The sequence below is a fragment of the Kogia breviceps genome, chromosome 17 (assembly GCF_026419965.1).
Source record: "Kogia breviceps isolate mKogBre1 chromosome 17, mKogBre1 haplotype 1, whole genome shotgun sequence".
NCBI lineage: Eukaryota > Metazoa > Chordata > Mammalia > Artiodactyla > Physeteridae > Kogia > Kogia breviceps.
Genome location: NC_081326.1, coordinates 14,217,819 through 14,244,705, shown reverse-complemented (window position 1 = coordinate 14,244,705; position 26,887 = coordinate 14,217,819). Strand labels below are relative to the sequence as shown.

The window sequence follows — 26,887 nt, the reverse complement described above, 5'->3', positions numbered from 1 at the left end:
GAGATCAGGATTGCTCTGGGAATAACTGTTAACTTGCTGTATAATATCTGAAGAGTTGTGTGTACATATACATATTGTTTTTTTAAATTTGGCCCTTTTTGGGGTTGGTTTTATTTATTTATTTTATCTTTTCCTGGAAAATTTGACAGTTAAACTCATAGGCTCACACCAAATAACAGAAAGTTTAAAAATAGTTTGGTAGGCACTGTTGAGTTAGACATTATAAACCATATAATCAGCAATTTGATTTGCCCATTGTTTTATAGAAACTTGGTCCTGGTAATAAATGGAGTATCCCATGGCAATGATTTTTCTTACCCTAGGTTGAATAACTAGCAAAGGAATTAATGTATCAAATACTTTAAAAATTTTATTAAATTTCCAGTTTAGGCTGTTATTCTCCCCAACAATAACTTTTTCAAAGTTTGCTGATTTTATTCTTTGCCTTCTCCAGATGATTTGGTTTTCACTGTGATAATTACTTAACGTTTTATCCTACTTTGATGTGCATTCTTAATGTTGGCTACATTCAGTGTCAAATTGTAATTTATATTTATAACTGCCTTTCATCTATTAGTCATCTGTTGTTTTCTCTCCTGTTTTTAAAGCATAGCAAAGCTGACTGACTCAAAGAAACTTTTCTAGTTAACATCAGTTGTCCACCATTCTCCATAACCATCTTTAGCCTACTACTAAGAATACTAAGAGTTAATATACTTTCCTGCAGTTTTCTTTGATTTCTTTTTGTTTGTTTCCTTTAGATGGTAAACTCTTCGAGGGCAGAGATTATGTTGATCCTTGATGTGTGTGCCAAGTTTCCAGTGCACAGTTGTACACACAATACTCACTGAATAGCTGTTGAAAAATTCGATGCTGCCTCCCCAAGTGTTTAGCATAGTCTGAGTAGCTTATGTGTTAGTTAAATCTGACTCAGTAGTTGGCAGTCCTAGTGTTTCAAGTAGAGATGGAATACCTGCTTGTCTCTCACTAACATCAAGAAAGTACCTAATAGAAGAGTCTTAACACACAGCCTAATGAGAGATGCTATCTGGACTTTGTGGCACCTAGAAGTTCAAGTCTAAAGAGATCTTTAAAACAAATTCTTTGAAATATTTCTGAAGGTCCTGAACACTCACTTTTGTGGCTATTACTAGGAATTAGTTGGTTGATCTCTGCAACTTCAATAATGATTATAGTAATTACTGTATTAGGTGCCTACTGTGGGGCCAAACCCATCCATATGTGCTTTACAGATGTTTTCATATTTACACTCTTAACAACTCACTATGGTCTATATTATTCCCATTTTACAGATGAAGAAACTAAGAGCGGTTAATTAAGTTATTCAGAATCATACATATGGTAAATGACAGAAGTCAGTATTTGAATTATGGCCTATTTCCAAACCTTGCACACATTTACTATTTTTTAATACATCTCAGGGATGAAGATACTAGAAGAAAAACTTATTTATTTATTTTTGGCTGCGTTGGGTCTTCGTTGCTGTGCACGGGCTTTCTCTAGTTGTGGCGAGTGGGGGCTACTCTTCGTTGTAGGGTGCGGGCTTCTCATTGCGGTGGCTTCTCTTGTTGCGGAGCACGGGCTCTAGGCGCTCGGGCTTCAGTAGTTGTGGCTCACGGACTCTAGGCGCTCGGGCTCAGAAGTTGTGGCGCGTGGGCTTAGTTGCTCCGCGGCATGTGGGATCTTCCCGGACCAGGGCTTGAACCCGTGTTCCCTGCATTGGCAGGCGGATTCTTAACCATTGCGCCACCAGGGAAGCTCAGTAAATCTTTCTTATAGGAATCAACTCATATTAATAGTCTTGACTAAGACCTAGAGTCATAATGGCTTTGTGGAAAGAAGGAGATTTCAGTAAGAACTGGTATCAGTGTACCTAGATTTAATGGACAATGTGATAATTTTCTTAGGATTATATTTAGGTGATGTGATGAAATAAATAACTTATTGACAGTTTGTGGATAGATTATTCACTTGCTCATTTTGTGCATTTTTCAGAGCTTGTATTTTTTAACTTAGAGGAAAGCATTATCTAAGAATCAAATTTATAAAATACATTCTAGCTTAAAAAAAAATTCCTGATACAACAATAGAAAATGTCAAGTCTTATAGGAAAGAATGTTGTTTTTTCTTCCTGTTTGGTGAAGAATGTCTTAGTGAGACTACTTCCTCTGTGAGGAAGAAAATGTATGTAGCACAGCCAGCTCTTCAGGTATCTCCTCAAATCTGTTTTGGATGAGTAATTTCTTGAATGTTCTAGAAACAGAACCAGAGTGCTGCTTTAGAGTGTCCTCTGGCAGTTGAGGTGAAGTGTTTGGAATTCGTGTAGGAAGGGGTCTAGCTTCTTGGAGTTGGTCACAGTCGTTTCATATGGGACTCTCCCAGGGCTTGGTGAAAACGTGGTCCCTTTAAAACATCTCATTAAACAACCCCTGAGCCCTTGTAAACCAAGTTCAGTCTCCAAATCTAATAAGTCTTTCTTTTCAACCGCATGGTGCTTTGACTTCCAGAGGAAACTTGTCTCTTAATAGTCACACAAACATATTTTACCTCTGGGTGCTTTCTGCAGCGTTCTCCCTGTGCTGTGCATCATGTGGATGACTGTATCTAGAAAGCATTTTTTCAATACTTTGGACAGATCATTATTAACTAAAGGGGCCCACATTCAAAGCAGTGGTTCTTCAGGATTTTTCTGTGGAAGTTATAACCATCTACTGAACTGAGTTTTTGGCTGCCATCATATTATGCCCCAGCAGGGCAGTGTGTCATCAGAATCAGATTAGGACTCCGTTTAGAAACGGTCTGAGACCTACTGATTTTTCCTACAATCTTGGTTCCTGTCTGGAGAGCTTTTAAGACCGCCAGCTGTGTGGCCTGTTTGACAGCATGAAGCTTGTGACAGGAATGTGGCTTTACCCTGTTAGTGTTGCAAAATCACTTCTTGTGTAGAGAATCTTGCTTTTCTCCTGCCTCCTATAGTCTGGTTTTAGATTATTTTTCTTGTGGTTTTGGTTTGTGAGTGTGAACTCATGGCTTTCATTTCATTTATTCCTTTCCCCACCTTCACATAGACAGTGAAGAAGGGAATAATTATGAGATATTTTTATATTTGTGTACACTGTCAAGCTGTATAGGCAACTTCCCCTTTGTCTTATAGAAAATAAACTCAGGATAGTGAAAATATTTGAAATCATTAGTTTTAACTTGCCTTCTCAACAGTTCTTTCACTGTTTTGGTTTAAATATGGTTATAATTGAGAAGGTGTGGACATTAAAGAATTTACCCACAAATGGCACCATCCTTACATAACCACTTTTAGAGTTTTAGTGTATTTTCTTTTACGTCTCTAAGAGGTTATTCTATTTGTTTTGTATTTTAAGTGCTTTTACTGGGAATGAAATTCATAGATTGGAATTTTACTTCATTTTCTCAACCCTTTCTTTTCCTTAGAGGTGTTGAATGCCCAAAGAAATGGCCGAAATACAAAAGGAAAAAAATCCTAGATGGATTTTTTGTATTTTGTATTTTGGATCTTTTGTATTATCAACAAGCTAGATGATCCATCCTTTCTAACCAGTATTAAATATCTGACCCGATTTCTAAAGGATACGTAATCAAGAAGTGATCGGTGAGGCACAGTGCGTTGTCCTCATTCGCTCTCCACAACGTCTTCACCTACCAGTATTTTATTGCCCGTGTTGGAGATTTAGGGCGTTGAAATGAGTGGAAAGGCTCCAGTGGCTGGGAATGAGTCGCATCAGTCCACAGGGTTTATCATTTCTGTGCTGCTTCCAGGTAAAAGGAAAGATGACTTGAAGGAAGTGTCCTCTGGAGAACACTGATTACAGGCCAGAGCTGCAATTTCTGTCGTCTGCCCGGGGAGAGCATATCCATGGGAGATGGCTACGTTCTCAAAGTTAGAAGGCTGCCCAGAAGGACAGTGGTCTTCTTCCCACCTATAACAATAGTTATAATATTCTAAAAAAAGAAGCTTAACAAGTGATGAAAAATAGTTTCAGAATGTTTAAATGTCAATCTCTCCACTAGACTTACTTTTTAAAAATTATATTTTACATTTAGGAAATAAATGCCGCTGGGTTCCATATTTGAAGAGCATTTCAAGACCCTCACTTCCCAGTGTTTTACTTGAGGTGAACATGTTTCCGGGTTTTGGTTCCAGTTTAGCAATCTGCAGAGTGCAGGTTTCTTCAGTTACTTCTCTCATAGAGGCTTTTTATGCCGTGGAGTTTGGGTACTTTCATCTTTTTAATGTGACTTTCCAGAAAAATGCTGTTTGTTATTATTTCTTAAGTGGTTTTAGATGTGTAGTACTCCATAGTCGAGCACTTGAAGTCTCAGTTCACTTGTGCAAAGGTGACTTTTATTCACTCTGTAGCGGAAAATAGGATGACTGTAGGTTGGTGAACATACAATACTTTGATTCCTGAGTCTTTTTGTGGTATTCTGTGCTTAAAACATGACTTGTTCATGTATTTATGGACAAACCAAGTAGCTTTTGAAATTTACTCTGTATCTGAGAACTGTTTATGGCCTGGTTAACAGAATGACCTTCTAAATTCTAAAATAGATATAAGAGAGAGGGGGTGGGGAGACTTGTGTAAACATTTAAGAATTAGAAAGAACTGAAATATCTAAAATCTTCTAGGCAACACTGCAGACTGCTTCTATTTCTAAAAAAAATTGTTTTGATCTACCTTTAAAAACAAATGCATAACTTATTCTGCTATAATTTCTTTCATTTTTAAACCAAAATTTGGTTTGTGTGTTACATAAGCATTAAGTTTCATATATGTGAGGGGAAGGGTGAGGTTTGAGACTAGAACCCACAATCTCTTATTTTTTCAAAATAGCTCTTTTCAGCGTCCCATGTTACCATTACCAGTGACAAGTCATGCCTCTTTGCTTGGAGTGGTAAGTTATACCACTTTTAAAATACCATTATTAAAAACTTAGCTCGTTTCTAAGCTGCCTTACATTTTCAAAAGCATTTGAAAGTATTTTTGGACGTGCTTAAACATTATTAGTTGGAAGTACAAAGGAAGTGTGTTTGGTTAATTTGTATTAGGGAACTCAGAGTTGTCTGGAGGAAAGGTTAGAAATGTCTAATTCCTTTGGGACTTAAATAAACAAATCTAGTGTCGTAAAATCATGAGCACAAGATAAATTCAGATTAGCTAATTAGCCTTTGCCTCAGAGTTTACTATTTTATGCATAGGGCAAAACCCACACTTAGAGTTACTTTCATGCTGCTGTTAGGTGAACTGGGCATCAGTGGTAAGGTGATGAGTCTTACCTTTACTATAAACGTTTGCTCCCCATTTTGGACACAAATCCCTATAAGGGTTCAAAATTGGTTCAGCTGTTATTGAATGTTAATGAATGTTTTCCCCCGATTACCTGTCTTTGCTAATACACTTCCATCTGAATTGAGAGCTTCCCTCGGATTCTTTAAGCATCAGTTCTGGGTATTTGATTTAGTGTGATAACTGGAGGAAACCTGGTAATATGAGGTCATTTGTGTCACCGAGAGTATATTTTAAGATTATGAGAAGATTTTTTGCCATAGTTCTCTATTCTGAGTTGCTATTGGTTCTAAATACAATATCAGATTAGCAACTTTTCAGGAAAAAATTAAAAGGCACTGTCACATTGAAAGTAACAAGTTGTAAGATACTTCATTTTTTCAGAAAATATGAAAATATGTATGGGAAATATGTATGTTTCCTTACTTGGGAAGTAAGGACAAACTATAGTAATTTTGTGTTTTATTTAGCAAATGATTGTATTTTTTAAATGTACGGAAGTATTTTCCAAGAGGGGTTCATTGGAACAAAAGTGCATTAGAATCTCAATTGTTATTTTTTTTAAAGTCTGAAATGTGTGTCGATCCACAACTTTGTGAAATGCTACATTAAACTAAAAAGCTTATGCGTGTTGTTAAGTTTACAAATATTCCAACACTTGTTTTACTATGGGCCCCTTTTTATCAAGGAATATACATCAGTTTAGGAAACTTCGACATATGGTAATATTTTTATTATGTGTTTAAGCTACTGGGTTTTTCAATTCCAGGAATCTTGAAAATAATTCTGAAACATAAAGGCCTAAAATTGTGTTATCGTAAGGATATTTAAGACACATGACATTGCGATTGAAAGAAGCAACCTAGCCATTTAAAAGCATCGTATTTTCTTCCTTTTTTTACTAGTATGTAATTTATTTTGTAGTTCTCGTGGATTTAAAAGCAGCTTTTCTGGAAATATGAGCACTGAGCCAGAAATCAGTAGATCTGATTTCTAGTCCTTTTTTGGCTGAGACTTTAATCAAATCACATAACCTCACCTAGACTCCCTTTTGACATTTGCTTAATGCACGTAATATTTACAGACTCGGGCTACCTCCGGGAATTGTTGTAAAGATAAAGTAAGGGAAAAGGAATCTATCTGTAGATTATCTGTAAGATTAGGGAAATAATTGTGCTTTAATTAAGGAAGTGGAAGTTGGGAGTGTCTTAGAACCCTATTTGTTAAGAGATATGGGGATATATGTATAACTGATTCACTTTACTATAAAGCAGAAACTAACACACCGTTGTAAAGCAATTATACTCCAATAAAGATGTTTTTAAAAAAAAACAAAAAACGCTATTTGTTTAGAGGAACGGCTCTTTATTTGAGGTTGGTAGACTTTGTTAGAGTTGAGGCAGACTTGGGAGATAGTTGTGCCTCTCTCTCTTCTTGTCTTTGAGGAAACTGAGGCCTCGGGATGGTAAGTGATTGGCCTTGAGTCTCATTGGGGGACCCAGGAAGACGGCCAGGTCACCCACACGGCAATTCTGGCCTTCAGACCAGTCTAGGAGAGGGAACAGTGACCTGTTAAATCAGATATTCCTGCCATGTATCGTCCTCCTAGATATTGTTTTACTTTTTATAATGGAATGTTAGTATTATTTTTAAGTTCCTAATTATGTTCTTGTTCAGTAGTCTGTTTTGACTTTTATAGTATATTGGATAAAATATTAATGAATTACTTTTTAGCCGTGAGAATTTTTATTCTTCTGTGTCATGTTTTAAAAAAGTAATTCTGACACATTACCACGTAATGTGCTAAAACCGAAGTTATGAGAGAAAAGATAAACACCAGGCAGTTTATAAGTTAGGTTACTGTTTTACTATTACTTACCTTTACTATTTTGACATTTAGAGCATGTAGAATTTGTTAACATACCCACTACCATACCTCCTCTAAGGTTAGGAAGAAAAAAATGGGAAGATATGTTTCTCCATGACTGCTCTTGAAAACGTTATCCTTTTTTCTTTGCCTCAAGTGCTTACTAAGACAGAAAGTAGCATTGCTTATTTTTATTGGCCACACTTAAAAAATAAGTGAGAAATAAATGTCTTATCGGTCAGCACACATTTGCGGAGTACTTTGTACAGAGGCATTGTGCTCGGTGCTGATGATTTTTAAGACATGCTATGTGCGGTCTTTTGCCCAAGAGGCCACGCACACACTTATTTACCATTTTATTCTTTTACAGTGTGAGATCAAACATTTTCCTGTATTTAAAAATACCTGAGAGAAGAATTTTCTCTATTTGTGTTCTTTTCGGCTTCATGTGAAATTTGAATAGAGAAATACTGCAAATAGAAAAAGAGTGAATAATTTTAGAACCCTGAGAATAATATTATGAAAGGTTAAATTGTCTATGCTTTAATAAAAGAAGCAGTTAAAATTACTTTAGTCCCTGGAATAGTACGTGTTTCTGTTTAAACTCTAGCCGCACACCTAGACAGAAATAAATCTTGTTAAAACAGCAGCTCACTTCGGACCTTTCTTGCTTTGCCCATTCTGGGTTCCCCAAACCTTGACTGCAGTAAAGTAGCAAAATTCTGCTCGGCCTGTTTGTAATAATATCTTTAAAAGGTTCTTTAACTTGATACTTTATGAAGAAAAAATAAAAAGGATTAGTTACGCATGCCTTGAATTTATAGTCTAAAATGAGAATCTAAACATTTGATTATACTACAGTTAACTGAAGCATGTTTCGTTACTACAAACTACAAATGCCCTTTTGTGGGATTTTGATTCAATCTTCACTTCCTTCTCACAGAAGAACTCAAACCCGGGGTCACTTTATGAGATTGGTCTGCACTTTGATTTGATCTGAATTGTTGACTGTGTTATCTTTGTGAAAAACATTAAAAAGTATGTAAGAAGACACTGAGATATATAATACTTTATAAGTTCCTGGAAGTCAGGTCTTTTTTTTTTTCTTTTTTCTCCTTTTAAACCATCTCCAGAGCCTGTATATTTCCCTGTTTATAGGTCTTGGTAGTATACATATTTGTGGATAAATGAATGAATGGATTTATATTTATCTTTATGCATCATAATCCTCATTTGTGTTGGATGCCATTCTAGTTTCCAGCTAGTCTGCCTGAGACATTTCATTTTTGCTTTAAAGCCTTTATTAGTATTTATAAAAAGGGATTCGCTTTTATTCTGGTTATCTGTTGCTTAAAATAACAACTTATTATTATCATCTCATCATCGTGTGGATTAGGAATTTGGACAGGGTGTAGTCCGGATGGCTTGTCTCCGCTCCGTGGTGTCTGGAGCCTCAGCTGGGGTGACGAAAAACTGTGAGGGGCTAGAGAACAGCGGGCGGCTGGCTGGGCATCTCATTCGGTTTTTTAGATGACCTCTCCACGTGGCGAGGTTTGGCTTCCTCACAGTACAGTGGCTTCAAGGTAGTCAGGCATATTCCAGCAGCTCAGGACTGTGAGATAGGGGGTTCCAGTGTTCCAGGCTGGAGCCTCAAGGCTCTGCAGTCCCAGGGTATCACTTCTCTGCCGTAGTCTGCTGGTCCAGCCAATCACTAAGCCAACTCTAGCTTCACGGGAAAGGCAGTTAAACTTCATTTCTCAATGAGAGGAGTGTCAAAGGGTTTATTGCTATCGTTAGTCTTCCATCGTTCTGTTCTTTATGTACTATTTGTCATCATTATTATTAACCTTCTTAGGCTGTGGTTTATTCTAGGATGTTCAGCAAAATGTCTACTTCTAAGTACTTGGGGACCCGATTATAGCTCCTCTCTTCCTGTCTCCATGCTGTAGTTGTGACTTGACTGCCTGAGTACCCTTAGTCCCAGACCAGAGAGACAGACGGACAGACGGACAGACAGGCAGGCTGACAGAGAGAAAAGTGTTACGTTTCTTTGGGTAGAAACAAGAACTTCTTGAATGGGAGTTCATGCTCAAAATGAGTTTTCCCCATGGTGCCAGGGGGGAATTCCTATATCTGTGTCTGTGTGTGTGTGTGTGTGTGTGTGTGTGTGTGTGTGTGTGTGTGTGTGTGTGTGATTTCATAATAGGTAGGCCAGTGTGGTACCTAGAGATTTTGGTTTCATATACTATTAAAAAATTTCCCCCAAATCTAGGGAATTGACATAGGAGTGCCAAATTTTGAATTTTGTCGAGTCATGACATGAAAAAAAAAAAAACCATCTACTACTGCCACCTTTTAAGAAAATAAAAGGAAAATGTAATGCCATAAAATAATAAGCTCATAATCTAATAAAGGAAAATCCTCAAATTTAATAAAACTTAGTTTTATGGAAAACAATTTTAATAGAAAATTAAAGCACTAAATTTTTTTTTTTCCACTTAGGTTTAAACCTGGAAAAGCTTTGTTTTTAAGCTACACGCAGAGACACATTTTGGGAACCACTGGTAGCCCCTTATTTTGATTTGTCAGAATTTTTAAAAAACAAAAGCTGTACGCAAATGATTTTTTTAATCACATTTTATGGCCATATTTATTACATAAGTAATGGGGAAAATTAACTGGTGTAATGGCCCTTATGAAAAGCACCCATTTTAGTATATGTTACTTAGATTCCTTTTCAATGTAGAAAGATTTTAGTTTCATTAGGACCTATAACACAGAATCAGATTTACTAACTAAATATAAATAAAACTACCAAATCAGTAAGACTTAAATTATCAGTACCATGCAGTGTTGTCTGGCTGTGACAAGCCTGCTGTTTACAGCCTGCTGAGGTCAGGTACCTTTGAGTTCTGCATATACTACTATTGGCTGTGTGACAGTATTTCACATCTCCCCACCTTATTTTTCTTTCCTTGAACTTCTAGAAAACTTTGTCCCTCAACACTTGATATCAAAGACGCTAAAATAATACTAGTCTCTAATCCAATTGTAAGCACAAATCCAAGTACTGAAATAGAGTGGCAGTAAGCTGTCAGCTGTATAATGGTCATCCATATGAATTAGCAGACCCCTATGTTGAATAATTTAGTTTGTCATCGGAAAGAAAATACGACATGAGAAAACTTCATGGACATTTATATGCATTCGTAGTCTTTGGAGCTCCTAGTTTGAGGAAAAATTCAGCTACAATAGCTGTTTTCCTAGCTGTCTCCCACCTTAGCTTTTAGAATCATAGTTTGTTGTTTTTTTTTTTTTTTTTTTTTTAGTGGTACGCGGGCCTCTCACTGCTGTGGCCTCTCCCGTTGCGGGGCACAGGCTCCGGACGCGCAGGCTCAGCGGCCACGGCTCACGGGCCCAGCCGCTCCGCGGCACGTGGGATCTTCCCGGACCGGGGCACGAACCTGCGTCCCCTGAATCAGCAGGCGGATTCTCAACCACTGCACCACCAGGGAAGCCCTAGAATCGTTGTGTTTTCTTTTTTAAATGGGATTCCTCGTGCTGGATGAAGTCCACAATTTGTCATAGCCTTTAAGTTTTTTTCTTCACTCTCTTTTATGCTACAACATCATAGTATTTCTTCCATTTTCTTTGCTTATATAAGCACAACAAGCCAATAATTGAATAATCTTGTTAGTGAAACATTTTAGGGCAATTCACTGGGTGAATTTATACTTGGGACTATTTTTGTAGTAGCTGGCTGTTAGAAAGCACCTTCTTGATATCAGATCTGTTCTGGGGAGAATGAGGAAGTGGGTAAACCAAGAAATGCAGAGGAGTGGAACCTGGCTGAAGGAACCAGGATGGAAACAGCGGGGGCGGAAGCGGGGTGGTGTGTGGAGGGAGAGTGGCGGTCTTGAGCTCAGAGAGACCTGGCGGTCTTGAGCTCAGAGAGAGAGACCTAGATGCCACTAGCATGTCTTCCTCTTGCTTTAAACTGAGGAAATCACTTAACTTCCCTGACTTTCACCTTCCTCCTCTACAGAGTGGAATTGATAGATGCCTATTTATGGAAAATATTAAAAATAATGTTTGTAAAATTTGTATCAGAGTCGCTGACACCTGATATTTAACACAAGGTGGCCCTCCTTGTTGTTCTGTGTTTAGCACGTTAGACCGCTCCTCTCCAGATCTTTCAAGTTTTATGTGTATTTTGTATTGTTAGATATTTTATCTGAAAATTCTAGATTCACAACTAATTAACAGGCTTCTCTTATACCTTTTCGGGTGCATAATGCCCTTCTTTGGTGGGAAGGCGGACACATATTTGATGATGATTTCCATAGCACACAGTTCAGACATGGTGGCAAGGCCATCATTTTTAGGATAATATTTGTTTCTGGGTTCATAGAAATTCCATTAGTCAAAGGGAGTACTGTCATTGTCAGGAGAGGCACTAATCTCTTTGAGCCTCAGTTTTCCACCTGTAAAACTGAGTAATTACAATAGATTATTTCCAAGCTTCTTCCAGACCTAAATTTTGAGGCAATATTGTGCTATTGCCACAGGATTCAGTTTTCTCCATTTGTTTCTCAATGTTTTTGTCAAAACCCAGGCACATAGCAAAATGAAAAATGGCATTTTATGTTTTTTAACAAAATGGGAAACTTTATCGGCCCACACAATGAATCAAATTTCTGATGAAGTATCTTTTTTGGTAATATTTCTTCTGAGTGACTGTTGAAACCATGGATCGACCCTGAAATCATACAGACAGAGAGACAAATACTAACGGTACTCCAAGGATAAGCTGTCCATTTTGCTCTAAGTTGCAGTGCTTTTCTCCTAGTAGTCTAGCGCTTATTTTTGGAATACCATATTCTTTCTAGAACTGTGTAAAATATTGCTACACTTAATTATATCACATAAAATTGGAATTTTACTCAAAGGGGAAAAACATATCTGTGATATAAAATTATAGCTGTAAACACATATTATACACACGTGAGCTGTTTTCTGTTTGAAAAAAAAATATACCATTGTTTTGGTGCTTGCTACTTTTTTTTGTCTTTAGTGGATTAGAGCTGCCTAGTCAGAGTGATAGGAACATAGGGCCTGGAGTCAGGTGCCACTGGTTTGATGTCCAGCTCTGTCACACATTCTTTGATTTTAGACAAATTGTCTTACCTCTTCATGTCTATAAAATGGGTATTACATAACACCTTCCTTTTAAAGAAGACATTCTCCTACCCTCCTTCATACTGAGTATGGTTTTTTTTGTTTTGTTTTAAAGAATATTCCCTTCATTATGTTGAAATGATGATTATCTTAATGTGGTCCTACAGTGTTGAAAGCCATGGCCTCCCTGGACGTGGTGGGAATTGACAGTGACAGTTGTTTTGGGGAGAGGCTGGTTCTCAGGGAACAAACTCAGAAGACGGGCTTTGGTGGACAGAAGGTTTGTGCTGGTCCCTGTAATGTGGTTTTTGAGGGTACTGCTGGGTATTGGGGATTAAACTATAGACAGATCACATAGTTTTAATGTTACTTCTGATTCACTTCTTTTTGTTACCCTGCAGTCCTGAGGTAATTATTATACCACCTTGTCTGTGTTGTACTTGGGGATATGAGGGGAACCTTCTCAGCTCATTTTGTAGCAGTCAGAGTGGTCCTTGCATCATCAATTAGGGGGAAAATCCAAGGAGAAGGTGAGTTTCTGAGAGGAGTTCACGGTCTTATTCCCTCCCCCGGAGCAGATTTTTTTTCTCTGTTGTTAATATTTGCAGGGTATATATTTTATTTTATTAAGGAAGGTAGACGTTTCCTCTCAAGCTGGTTTATTGTAAAAAATAAATTGATAATCTGTGGGCATCTTCTACTATTCTGGTGTATACAGTAGGCTTCAGTACCTGTTCTTGTTTCACAGAGTATGATCGGGAACATTCAAGGCAAAATGATCTACGCTCTTGGGAGAAAAACAGTTGAAATTCTACTCATAGTTTTGGGGAGCCTTTTCTTTTGGGGGGGCTGGTTGGTTGTCTGGTCGGCATGTTCTAGTCTTGGTGAGAGTCATCCCTGAGCCTTTTATTTTTGTTTAAGGAAGATTCATTTCTGCCCAGTACATTTTTGTGTCTTTTCTCCCCTCTAATTCTATTCAAGATTATTATTGTGTGAGTTTTGGGGCGGAGCACCCTAATGAAAGACCTAGGACTTCTGCAGGAGAGTTGTTTATAAGTCACTAGTCCAGGGCTTCCCTGGTGGCGCAGTGGTTGAGAGTCCGCCTGCCGATGCAGGGGACGCGGGTTCGTGCCCCGGTCCGCGAAGATCCCACATGCCGCGGAGCGGCTGGGCCCGTGAGCCATGGCCGCTGAGCCTGCGCGTCCGGAGCCCGTGCTCCGCAACGGGAGAGGCCACAACAGTGAGAGGCCCGCGTACCACAGAAAAAAAAAAAAAAAAAAAAAAAAAAGTCAGTAGTCCAGCCTCAGGTGGTCTTCTTAATCAGAGGTGGGGGAAACCTTACCCCTTGCCCTCAAGGTGCTCAGAGCCTAGTAGGGAAGAGAAATTTTAGCATAAGGTCATCATGATAGTGATCATTTGCACACACTGCGTCCAAATCCTTATTTCCTATTCACTTGTCAACACTCTAACTTTCTCCAGTCTGCTTTACGTCTTTATCGTTCTGCTGAGACTCTCCTTAGGAAGGTCATGGGCGATTTCTGCTTGCGAACCCGAGTAGCAACTGTGCAGTTCTCACTACTGAGTGTTGAACAGTGTGGCCCACTCGCCTTCTGGGAACTCCCTCCCTCAGATTCTGTGCTGCTCTCCCTCCCGTCTCTTAGGAAATTTCGTCTCATTCTCATTCTCCTCCGCTCAGTCCTTTCCTACATACGTTTTAAAAGGAGGAGTTCCTTAGGGTGTCTAAATTCCAGAGTCCCGGCTCTTTGTCCTTTAAACCATATCTATGGATTTAAATGCTGTTTTCAGGTTAGTGACTTCAAATTTAGTATCTTTAGTCCTCTCCCAAATTGGAGCCATGTATATTCAACTACATGTGAGGTGAATTTTTCTTCTAGGTGTTTCTCTGTGCAAGAATATTACTCTTTGGAGAGTCACTGTTTTTATTACTCTTTGGAGAGTTACTGTTTTATGATGCTGCATTACTATATTGGCTCTGATCATAGTTGGTGAGAGACAAAATTGAAAGGAATGGTTGTATGAGATCTGTGAAATTGATATTGTCATTATATCATACATATCAACTGTGTCTGTCGACCTACCTGTAGCTTAGTTTTAAAATAGACGATATATCCTTTTCTATATATCTTTTAATTATGGCTTATGAGTTTTTTATATTTAGTATGGATGAAAAGTTATGAAGTCATAAATTAAATCTCTATGCTTAAAATTGAGGTATAATTGATTTACAATATTAAGTTTCATGTGTATAATAGTGATTCACAATATTTAAAGATTATACTCCACTTAGAGTTATTCTAAAATATTGGACATATTCCCTGTGCTGTACAGTATATCCTTATTTATTTTATATGTAAGTAGTTCATACTTTTGAATCCCTTACCCCCCCCCTTGTTTTTTCATAGAAAGGTATTTTATTTTTTTAATTTATTTTTTTAAGTATTATTTTTTATTTTATGTATATATTTTTTAATTTTAAAAAATTTTGGCTGCATTGGGTCTTCATTACTGCGCACAGGCTTTCTCTAAATGCGGCGAGTAGGGGCTACTCTTCGTTGTGGTGCGTGGGCTTCTCACTGTGGTGGCTTCTCTTGTTGTGGAGCATGGGCTCTAGGTGAGAAGGCTTCAGTAGTTGCAGCACGCCTGCCCTAGAGTGGGCAGGCTTCAGTAGTTGCAGCGTGAGGGCTCAGTGTTGTGGCCCACAGGCTCTAGAGCGCAGGCTCAGTAGTTGTGGCTCACAGTTTTAGTTGCTCCACAGCATGTGGGATCTTCCCGGACCAGGGATCAAACCTGTGTCCCTTGCATGGGGAGGCAGATTCTTAACCACTGTACCACCAGGGAAGTCCCAGGCATTTTATTTTAAATGTAGCAGTGTGAATATGTCAATCACAAACTCCCAATCTATCCCTCCTCCCCCTCCTTCCTCCTGGTAACAATAAGTTTGTTCTCTAAGTTTGTGAGTCTGTTTCTGTTTTGTAAATAAGTTCATTTGTATCATTTTTTTAAAAGATTCTGCATATAAGCGATGTCATGTTTGTCTTTGTCTGTCTGATTTGCTTCACTTTATATGATAATCTCCAGGTCCATTCATGTTGCTGCAAATGGCATTATTTCATTATTTTTAATGGCTGAGTAATATTCCATTGTATATATGTACCACATCGTCTTTATCCAGTCATCTGTCGATGGACATTTTAGGTTGCTCCCATGTCTTGGCTATTGTGAACAGTGCTGCATTGAACATTGGGGTGCATGTATCCTTTCAAACCATGTTTTTCTCTGGATATATGCCCAAGTCCCTTACCCCTATCTGGCCCCTTCTCCCCTTCCCTCCTCCCCCTTGGTAACCACCAGTTTGTTCTCTATATCTGTGAGTGTCTCTTTTGTTATATTCACTAGTTTGTTTTATTGTTTTAGATTCCTCGTATAAAGAATTTCGTTGGTTAGGAGTCATTGTCTGAACTCTTCAAACAAAGAAAGAAAACATAAGTTTTTGTGAAGTATATATAGAAGTTAATCAGTTAACTTATAAATTACTCTTCTGTAGATTAGATGTTATTTTTAGCACCATTAACTTAATAATTGGGAAAGAATTTTACCTTGCATGTGTGGTACACATTCTTTACATTATTAAAACTTTTTAGGACATTTTATGTTATATAAAATATATGTTATATGTATCAAAGAACCATGTCCTGTTCAGTAATCTGAAGTAGTTCTCATAGTTAAGTTTTGAAGGTATAGCTTTCCTCTTGATGTTATATGATTTGAAACATGCTGAGTTAAGGGTATGTTTTATGTTCAGTTGTTTGGGAGTTTTTGTGCTTTTAAGCAAAAAGTGGAAAAATAAATTATTGTATTAATCATATATTTTGGGTATACGCTTGTGGTGGGTATATGTTCAGATATGCTTGGCTGGGACTGTTGAAAAGTTTCAAGTAATTTGATCAGTACTTCTAGCTTTTTTCTTCCTTTCCCCATGTGTCCTCTTCATTTCTATCAACCTGTCTGGGCTTGATGACTGGGGTGATGCTGGCTAAATAACAGAGAAGACCAACAGTAGGACCTCTGTTGGAACATGGTGTATGGTGGCTGTATGGCTCGCCTTTGGCTAGTCATCTCTTTCCAATAGCACGTGCCACGTTGTCCATCAAAGATCAAGTTAGCTGTTACGGTTGGCAAATATATTTTCATTTGCATACCAACACTGATGTTGATGACTTCCTTTAACTGGAGTGACGGCTTTGAGAAAATAGGGCGGCTGCATTTGAGTCAGGAAAAAATAAGGTCACGATTTATTAACGGTGTCAGCCAGGGGTGGGTGATGTGGGGAGTATGCTGCTCTTATTGGCGCTACACCAACAACTCAAGGAGGCGGTTTTTAGGCTGATCACGTTTTGGGCCATCTTTTTCAAATCAAGTTGGCGACAGTGATAACATTATCAAACTTTCCGTAATAGCCTAGTGGGTAACAGCATGCATGACCCCAGCAGTCAGACTCTGTTCAAATCCAGGCTTTGCCACCACATCAGCTCTGTGACCTTGGACAAAGTATTTCACGTCTCGGTTAAGCTTCTGAATCTACAAAATAGTGATGATGGTGGCAGTACCTGCCTCATAGGGTTGTTAGGTGACACGTTTCAAGCCCTCTGCCCTGAGCTATCGTGAAATGAGCATTCAGTGAATGATAGTTATTGCTGTTATTCGTGGTCGTGTTAAACCAAAACAGCAAGATATGGGCCTTCCTCATCCTAGCGGTCAGAAAGTGCTCTCTTAGCTAGTGTTACAGACATCACTTCATTTTCTTCCCGGCTTACTTTCCTTCCTCTGGCTCTGTTCATAACTATTCATTAAAAAATAATAATAATAAAATAAAATAAAATATTGAGCACGTCTTCCTAACCCTCTCCTGCTTTTATTTTATTTATTTTATTTTTGGCTGCGTTGGGTCTTCGTTGCTGGGTGCAGTCTTTCTCTAGCTGCAGCGAGCGGGGGCTGCTCTTCACTATGGTGTGTGGGCTTCTCATTGCGGTGGCTTCTCTTGTGGAGCACGGGCTCTAGGTGCGCGGGCTTCAGTAGTTGTGGCGCATGGGCTCAGTAGTCGTGGCTCGCGGGCTCTAGAGTGCAGGCTTTGTAGTTGTGGTGCACAGGCTTAGTTGCTCCGCGGCGTGTGGCATCTTCCTGGACCAGGGCTTGAACCCGTGTCCCCTGCATTGGCAGGTGGATTCTTAACCTCTGCGCCACCAGGGAAGTCCCTCTCCTGCTTTTAAAGAAATCATCAACCTGTAGCTTTAATGCTGCCAGCAATCTTTTTATGAGTGATGTATGTAGGCTCAATCCCAATTTCTTTCTCTCTCTCTCTTTTTTTTTTGCCTCAAAGTAATGATGTGTAACTTGTGCTAGTTGATGCTCTACTTGACAAATGCTCACACTGCCATTTGCTACTAGAACGACTTTTAATCCTTAGATCCCTTTACTCACACAGCTAGCTATCCCATAGGAAGAAAGAGCAGGGACACAGAGGTACATTTTAAAAAATAATTTAAAAATTTTAACCATTAAAATAATTGAGGTACAATTTGCATACCATAAAATGCACCCATTTTAAGTGTATTCAAAGAAGAGTTTTAGTAAATTCGTACAGTTTTGTGTGTCTCATGTTTCTTATACATCTTTCTTTAGCATCACCACAATCCAGTTTTAGAATAATTCTTTCAGCCCCAAATGTGTCCATTTTCGGTCAAGTCCCCACTTGTATTCCCTGACCCAGGATACCATGGATCTGTTTTCTGTCTCTGTAGTTTTGCTTTTTCTAGAAATTTCAAATAAATGGAGTCATGCAGTATGTTGTCTTTGTGTCTGGCTTCTTTCTTTAGCAAAATGTTTTTTGAGACCTGTTCATGTTGTAGCATACATCAGTAATCCATTCCTTTTTATTGTTGAGTGGTATTTCATTGTATGAATGTACCACATTCTGAAAAATTCATTCTCTAATTGATAAACTTTTGAGTCGTTCCCAGTTTTCGGCTATTCTGGATCTAACTGATAGGAACATTCAAGTACAACCCTTTGTATGGTCATCTGTTCTCAAGAGGAATGAAAACACACCTTGGTGTGAAATTGTTGGGTTATATAATGAAAAACTTCCAAACTGTTTTCCAAAATGGCTGTACCTTTGCACTTTCCCACCAGCAAAGGATGAGTTGTGAGGGTTCTAGTTTCTCCATATCCTTGGCAGCACTTTAGATATTTTATTGGATAGGCTGTGGTATTTTGTTTTGGTTTTAATTTCCATTTTCCTAATGACTAATGGTGTTCAGTACTTTTTTGTGTACATTCCACATGATATATATAAAATGCCTTCACATATTTTGCTCATTTTAAAAAGTTGAATTATCTGTTTTATTATTGTAAGAGTTCTTTATATATTCCATATACATCCTTTATTAGATAGTTATTTAGCTCTTTATATTTTCTAAATACATGTATGTTATTAGATAATTATTTTGCCAACATTTTCTTTCAGTCTGTGGCTTTTTTTTGTTTGTTTTCTATTCTGTATTTTTAAAAAATACGTCTTTATTGGAGTATAATTGCTTTACAGTGTTGTGTTAACTTGTGTTTTCATATTTCTTTTGAAGAGCAAAAGTTTTAATTTGAAAGGAATTCCGTTTTGTTTTTTTCTTTTATGGTCTTTAAAAATTTTTTTTTCCTTTATGCCTTTAGGTGTCATACCTAAAATTTTTTTGCCTAATCCACAATAATTTTCTCCAAGTGCTTTCTTCCACGAGCTTTGTAGTTTTAGTTCTTACTTTTAGATCTATCATCCTATCTGTTTTGTGTTAATTTTTGTACAAGGTACAAGGTAAAGGTTGAGGTTCTTTCCCCCTCCCCCATATGTATAATCAAGTTTTTGGTATCATTTATTGAAAAGACTGCCCTTTCCTCATTGAATTACTTTACCACCTTTGTTGAATATGAATTAATGTAAATGTGTGGGCCTGTTTTTGGACTCTGTTCTCTTCCGTTGTTTATCCTTATGCCAGTACCCTACTGCTTTGATTATTATAACTTTATTGTAAGATTTGAAGTCGGGTAGTATCTTTCAGCTTTTGGTGTAGTCTTAAAGTGGTCCCCATTCAAAACTTTCCCAGCGAGCTCATTGTTTATACATCGTCTGAGTGGTTATGGGCAGATAACACTATTAAGACATCTCAGGGAAAATCAGTTTTACTTCGGGTAGGGTAGGCCTGACATTACCTGTCACTTTATTGAGTTACCTGTCACAGCTAGCAGCATTTAGCAGGATCACACTTGTCATAATCATAATTATGTGTAATGCCTGCCGTGTACCAAGTGCTTTATGTAATTATCTCATTTGATACTTCCACGGCGCTGCGAGGAGGACATCATCATCCTCGTTTTATAGTTGAGTCCACAATAACATTTCCTAGGTCACACACCTAAGCAGCTGCTAGTGATGGAACAATATTAACAGCAGCGGTATTCACATGAGAAAGCCAGGTTTTGAAACCTCACCTGTTCGATGATCTTAACCCTAGGTTCTCTCCACTGTTCCAGGCTGCCTTCTTCAGGGAGAGGAGGTTTATCTTTTTAGTTTATACAGTGGAAAGAGGAGTAGTAGTAAGAGAGAAAAGGACGACATGTGTGTATCCCTGCCTTTTCTTGCAATGTTCCTGTCTTTCCTTCTGTCAGTCTGTGGGTGACAAGGCCCAGGGCGGTCTTCCCCTCTCCATCCCTTGAAACTCCTAAAGTAGCTTCCTGAAAGCTCTCTGGACTCGTAGGTGAGAAGGGGGATGCCAATTTATCATGGGTTGTCAGTGCCCGCGCTTTTGCTTTAAATAGCTATTTTTTTCCTTTAGTGACTTAGAAAACATTTTATAATTCTATGTTTATAAGTATTTTGTTAATTCTTCTGGTTTAAAAATGTTACACCGAGGTATCATACTATACTATGGAAATTATTCACATCTTCTATCTTCATGTCCATATGTATCTTATTTAGTCTGGATTCATTAGCACTTTTTCCTCATTATATTAGCACATTCATGAAAACCTTCTGAGTGGTATAGATCAAGCAATAATTGTTTAATATCATCATTCATACTCACATCACAAGTTTTAACTCTTGACTTGCAGTGTGATGTCCTCGAGCACATTAGTTGTTGGTGTAGAATTAGAATGGGCTTAAGTAAGCCAGCAGTGCTGGAAAGAACTGATGACCCCTGTTACGAAACAGTTTACTGCGCACCGCTCACAGGCTGCCACTTGAGGAGAATCCATTTGTTTTATTTACTGCGATAACCTCTTATTTGCATACAGATTTCCTTTTGTTTTTCATGAATCATCTCTGCCTAATACCCTAGCTGCATTTCTTTACCTGTGATGGTCTCCAGACTGATCAGGTCCTGGCAAAAACCAAAATGCATGTTTTTCCCATTTCTTTCCCCTTTATGATATCAGATGTTGCTAGTGCCCTAGAAGGAATGGCAATTTGGGGTATTAAATTAACATTAGCTTTTTTCTACTATTAGGTTCTATTTATTATTCTAAAGAGTAAAGGGCGCATCAGAAAGTTAATACTCTTTTAAGTCTGATAATGAATCAGAGTATGAATTATTACTGATTGGTGTCACCTGAAGGAAAAAAATGCAGTTGTAAAGACATTCCTTGAAGCTGATTAAATCTAGTAGTACATAATAATTAAAATAAAGACATACTACTACTAGTAGCGGTCATGCAGTTTTTCTTAGGTCCATAATATACACAAGAGTGGTAAACATTAATCAACATAAAATATGATAGGCACATATTGGTTGTGTTTATATTACTGACTGTGCATCTTGGAAATAAACAAACTTTGGTACAGTGGAAGTGATCCTTGTGTGGATCAGAGAAAGTGCTGCACAGTCCTTCATGGCTAAGTTCTTTGTTCTCAAAGATACACACCCAGATGAAACTTGGTTGCCCTCATTATTGAAAATGTTCATTTCTTCCTTTTCTTATCCACTCTTTACTCATGCAAATTGTCGTATATAGCATCTTTTTTTTTTTTTTTTTTTGGCCGTATCACGTGGCTTGCAGGATCCTAGTTCCCTGACCAGTGGTCGAACCTGGGCCCCTGGCAGTGAGAGCAGCATGCCCTAGCCACTGGACTGCCAGGGAATTCCTTATAGCATCATTTTTACATCAGATTTTTCTTTTTGAGGTAAATTATTCACTTTTAAACATCTTTGTTTAAGCAATCATGACATAGGTTTTTATTTCAATAATTTCAAGACTTTCTATTCCATATAGGCAAACTATAAATCACTGCAAATTAAGATCAGTATGTGAACTTAATTAATTAATTGTTCTGTCATTCATTCATTCATTCATTCATTGAGCAAACATTTCCTGTGTACCGTGTTACTGTGGGCTGGGCACTGGGCTAGGAGTGCAGTGTGGAAATGGGTAGCTCCGGCGTCCTCTGCTTTTGTTCAGCTTTCAGTGCTAGTGATTAGACAGGCAGCTACCAGGAAGTGTAATAAGTGTTATGGCGGGCACTCAAAATTTGTTGGGTAGACACCTCATAATTCACACTGAAATGTAGCCTTATGTGTCTTACATTAGTTTGTACAAATAGAAGTAAGGCAGCGAGTCGTCTTCTCAATTTACCATGCAATTTAATGGAGAGATGTTATTAATGAGTATTATTTGTATATTGGTTGTAAAAAATCACATCCACTCTAATGAGTCTAACAGGATTCTTCATTTTTTATTCATATTTGTTTGTTTCTTTATATTGCAGATTTCTCTTGGATTTGGCTACAAATTTATAGATCTTCTGCACTGTGTACAGGCACAGGTGAGTTTAAAAATAAGCTTTTCTATTGGTATATTTTGATTTTTAAGTAAAATCAAACATTTAAAATTATACTATTTATAGTTTAGCGAAATAATACGTAAGTAAAATGAATATAAATTGTAAAAGTGTTGTATATTTGTCTACATTTGTTTTATTATGAAAATTCACTATGAATGTGTTGGAAATGATATTTGGAGGTAAAATGACCATATCTGTTTATCAGTGTTTACTGTGTGTATTTGGGAAGAGTTTGCATTTACCCATTGGATGAGGTGAATTATCATCTCATAGCCAAGCAAAATGTTTGCATTTATTTTTATATGTAAATTAAAAATTGCTTGCTATAGATTTTGGCAGCAAATTTCAGTCTTATGTGGGTAGATTTAATGAGCAGGCTTTTCTGGTCCAACCATTCTGAAATAGCTTCTCAATCACTCCTTATCACACAACCCTGATTTATTTTTATCATAATGTTTATGATCATGTGATGTATTCTTATTTTTAGTTTCCCCTACTAGAATATAAGCTCCATGAACACTGGGGCCATTTTTGTCTTGTTGAAAACAGTATCCATAACCCTTAGGATAGGGCTCATTGTATGGGAAAGACTGAATAAGCATTCGTTACAGTAATTATTGGGTAATACATATTAAGAATTTATTTATATTCAGAGTAATTGAACTCTGCATCTGTAAATACAAAATAGAAATAGCTCCTTATACTTATTTCTAAATATGAAATTAATTTATATCAGATACTTTGAGTATATCACTCATATATGTTCAGAGAAATTACCTGTGTTACATATTTTATGTACTCAGGTATGATTAATCAGGGTAGAATTCAGAGGATAATGCTTCCAATCCTGTATTTATTTTGTCACCACCCTAGTAGGTTCTTAGGATCAAGTGATGGGTAAACCTGAAGCAAGTGTGGGAGCTTCTCGCCTCCTTACTCCGTCATGCTACCATGTTGGAAATGTTCTGTGTTAGCTTTATGGAGAGCAAAGTATCAACATATTTGACATTAGTTGCCCAGTTTTAATCTCTGAAAGCCAAATAAGTTAAAAATTTCCTCCTGTCACTTCATACAAAATGTAATTTACTTAGGTGGTTTTATTTTTGTAGATCGGGGGAAATTTTTGGTCATTTTTCTGCCCTCTGTATTGGTGTTTGAATTCATTCTCGAAGGAACCACCCATTTCCTTGTGTCTTTGGCAGTTTTCTTTAAGTGTTTCAGGATGTTAGTCCTTACTGTTGTTCTTGTCTTTTGTTTTTCGTATTGTGTTGTTTTTTGATCTGTTTCACCTTCTTCAGGCATTGGTCTCTCCTTCTGCCGTCATGGTTTTTCATTTATAAAAAGAACAAAGTCTGAACTTTAGGCTTTTTTTTTTAAAGTAAAATTTTAGGAATTACACAGCAATTTCTTATTCACATCTAATTTACAAGTGCAATTTGCAGAGACTCCTTCAATAATACTAATAACAGCAGCTACTACTTATTGCTCCCTCACTGTGAGCCAGGCATTACGTAAGTGCTTTTCATTATCTTCAGAATAACAGATAAGGAAATTGAAGCTGAGAGAGGTTAAGTGACTTTCCCAAGGTCATTATCAAGTAAGTGGCAGTTCGCCACTCTGAAGACTTTGATCTTAACCCCTGAGCTCCATTTTCTGCCTAAATAGCCCTGCATACGAGCATATTTGTGGCAATAAACGTAGTCAAGGAAAATCATATTCATATTTGAGGACTTAAAAATTAATTTTAAAATCAAATATTATTTTGCTTATATTTCATTAGTAGGTCTTAACTTCTAACCTTTCATTCAAACTGAAACATGATGACTCATTTGAAATTTAATGATGACCTAAACAATTTAAAGTTCTACCTTGGCACTTTAATTTCATACTCGCTTTTGGGGGGGCAGGTACATGGCAGACAGCCATTTGGATTCCTTTTTTTGTTATAAACATGGTATGCTATGAATCAGCATTCCTTCTCCCTTGCAGTATTAGAAACTTCAGGTTATGAGTGGCATCTGTGGTTTGTTGGATGAATCACTTTTCCTACAGAGAACAGGTTGTGTGAAATATTGTGACTATAGAATTACTTAGAACCCTTATCTTGGAAGGTGTAATAATTTGTGTCTCTGTGGGAAATTTTTTAATTATTTAAGAAATGAAGTGACATAGCTTTGAGGTAAAGCAGGGTTGGTTCAAATATAGTTTCAGCTTTCCTTGTTTAGTTTATTTTCAAGGCTGAGTAGGAGATGTTATATAGAAATATTTTGAACCTTAAATGTACAATATTGTGGACAAAATGTTCTTAAAGGGAGTGTTGTTGAATATAGCTTAAATTTTTGATTTGAAAACATGATTAAGTATACTTCCTCACACTTTCCTAGGGTTTATATCTGAGTGTAAATGCAAATTCCAGGTTTGAGTATAGGGAGATGAAATTCTGTAGTTTGAATTTAAAAAGACAAATTTATTTAACAGACTGAACTGTGCTTCCTAATCTACAGCTATATCAGTGTTTCCATTGCAGTCTCACATTTTAAGCATTTTTAACGTTGGCCAATAAAATTTTCTCAGAATTGATAGTCAAAACAGGAGCAAGTGTTAGATAAATCTATTTGACAGTATAGCCTTGAAATGTAATTTTCCCTTTGCCATGGAAACCTGAACTCACTGTGGATTCATATATATTTTGGATTTATTTATAAGTACATTTTCTCTATGTTAGAGATATCTGGGGTGAGAGGACAGGGTGACATGGGTGAGTGAAGAATTGTTCACACGTACTAGGTAGAGCTCAACTCTTCAATACTAACACGTAGAGAGGGTTCTCCAAAGTACAATAAAGCATCATATACTTCTTGTGATACTAATACATTTTGTCGTTAAATACTAAACATTATATTAAACGTATCAAGACATAAAAGAAATTATGTCCATATTGGATATGGCATGGTTGAAAGTACATTTCAAATGAATATTTGTTGGATTTTTAATTCCCTCTTTGTTCATAGATGTGAGAAGATTTGTGATTAGGTGTCTGATTTAACTGAGAGTGTATAAATTCCCATGAAGACGGGCAGCTTGATTTGAGCTACAAATCTGAGATTTTGAGCAGTGTCCCCTGAAAATCAGTACTATTCTAAACAAAATTTAGTAGATTTAACTATATTTCTTTTGCTTTAGGCAGAAATCTGCCAGCATTTAATTGTGTTGCTATTTTTGTGCTATTTCCTTCAGATGCCAGCATGGTCATAGGCACTGTGATTTGGAAAATAAATATTTTGACAGTTGACAAAATGCCCTCAGTCATTTAGCTATTCAGACGAGGATCCTAATCCTAGCCCCCCTGGATGGAACCCTCTGTTCCTGGTATGTAGAATGGACTGCTGAACTCAGGACAAAATGGGCTTACTGGTGGGTTGAAATTATCTTCCAGTGGGTGTTATTAATACAAAGCCACAGTTGGAAACTGTATGACGGGCCAGTTTTTAAAGCATTTTTACTCTTCCATTTTCCTCTTTTTATGCACACATTCATGTAAACAGATTGGCTTAGTTTTCCCCATAAAACTACATTCACTCAGCACCATTAACTCTCCTTTCTCTCTTCCCTCTTTCCCTTTACCCATCATCCTTCCTTTTGACTCTCTGTTCTTTCCGAATATTAATTATTTATTTCGTATTCGTCTGTGCTGAGTGCTATGGGAAATATAAAGAATAACTACCAACGACTGTTATACTGGAAAAGGAGTATCTATGCAAATTTAACGCCATATTTCCTTGCTCGTTCTTTTTACGTTGAATTTTGGCTTTCTGATTTTTCTCTTAAAGAAAAACTGAGCCTTGTTTTCTGAATTAAATGTCTGTTTCTACTAAAAGCCTTAATCTATCCATGGGAGTAGAGGTCAAGGCAACAGCAACAAAAGCCGTCCCTCCTGAGCAAATGTTTTGTTTGCATGGCGTTACCTGCGCTTCCAAACTGTGCTCCTGGGAAGGTACACACCTCGTGAGGTAGGTGTGTTGTGCCAGGTGAGGTTGAGACAGTCCCAGAGTCCAGGCAGTCTCCACATAGAACAGCAGCATTGCGATTTCCATAGGCACAGCCAGGCCATGATGTAAGCACAGTGCGTTGCTGAAGGATTTACCAGAAATACAGCAGAACCTGGTTCCTCTAGCTCATCCAAATGCTAGAATTGCAAGATTTAGAATTACAGCAATTTTCAAGCATCATTTTTTAAGAAAATTCATAAGGATGTTTCTTGGATCGTAAATTGGGATTCAGTGTAGAGAGATTTTACTGTGAGAGCACTGTGTTTTTTTTAATTGAAAAATTCTAAGTGTGACTCCTATCAGCATCGCTGGTATTCTTTGGAAATAATTATAATAAGAGTATTGCCAGTCTGTACCTTGTGTAGATCTTTCGAGTTAGCATGTCTTAGAGGAAGTAGCACTGGAGCCAGAATCTTCTGAGAAACAAGTGGACTCTGGTTTCTCAGCTGTGTTCTTCTGTGCTGTAGTACACAGGTGTGTGTGTGCCCAGGAGTGGGGAGAAGGGGCTGCAGATTGTTAATAAAACGTACATTCTCCTGCCTTGTTT

General features: G+C 37.5%; 1 protein-coding gene across 5 annotated transcripts in view; it reads left to right on the top strand.

Annotated features, from left to right (window-relative positions):
• NCOA2 (nuclear receptor coactivator 2) overlaps positions 1–26,887 on the top strand; it is a 269,019-nt gene that overhangs the window by 77,417 nt on the left and 164,715 nt on the right. For all 5 annotated transcript variants that reach the window (XM_059043643.2, XM_059043637.2, XM_067017573.1 and 2 more), the window contains exon 2: positions 22,217–22,273. The gene's annotated coding sequence lies outside the window, so the exon portion shown is untranslated. The remainder of the gene's footprint in view (positions 1–22,216; positions 22,274–26,887) is intronic.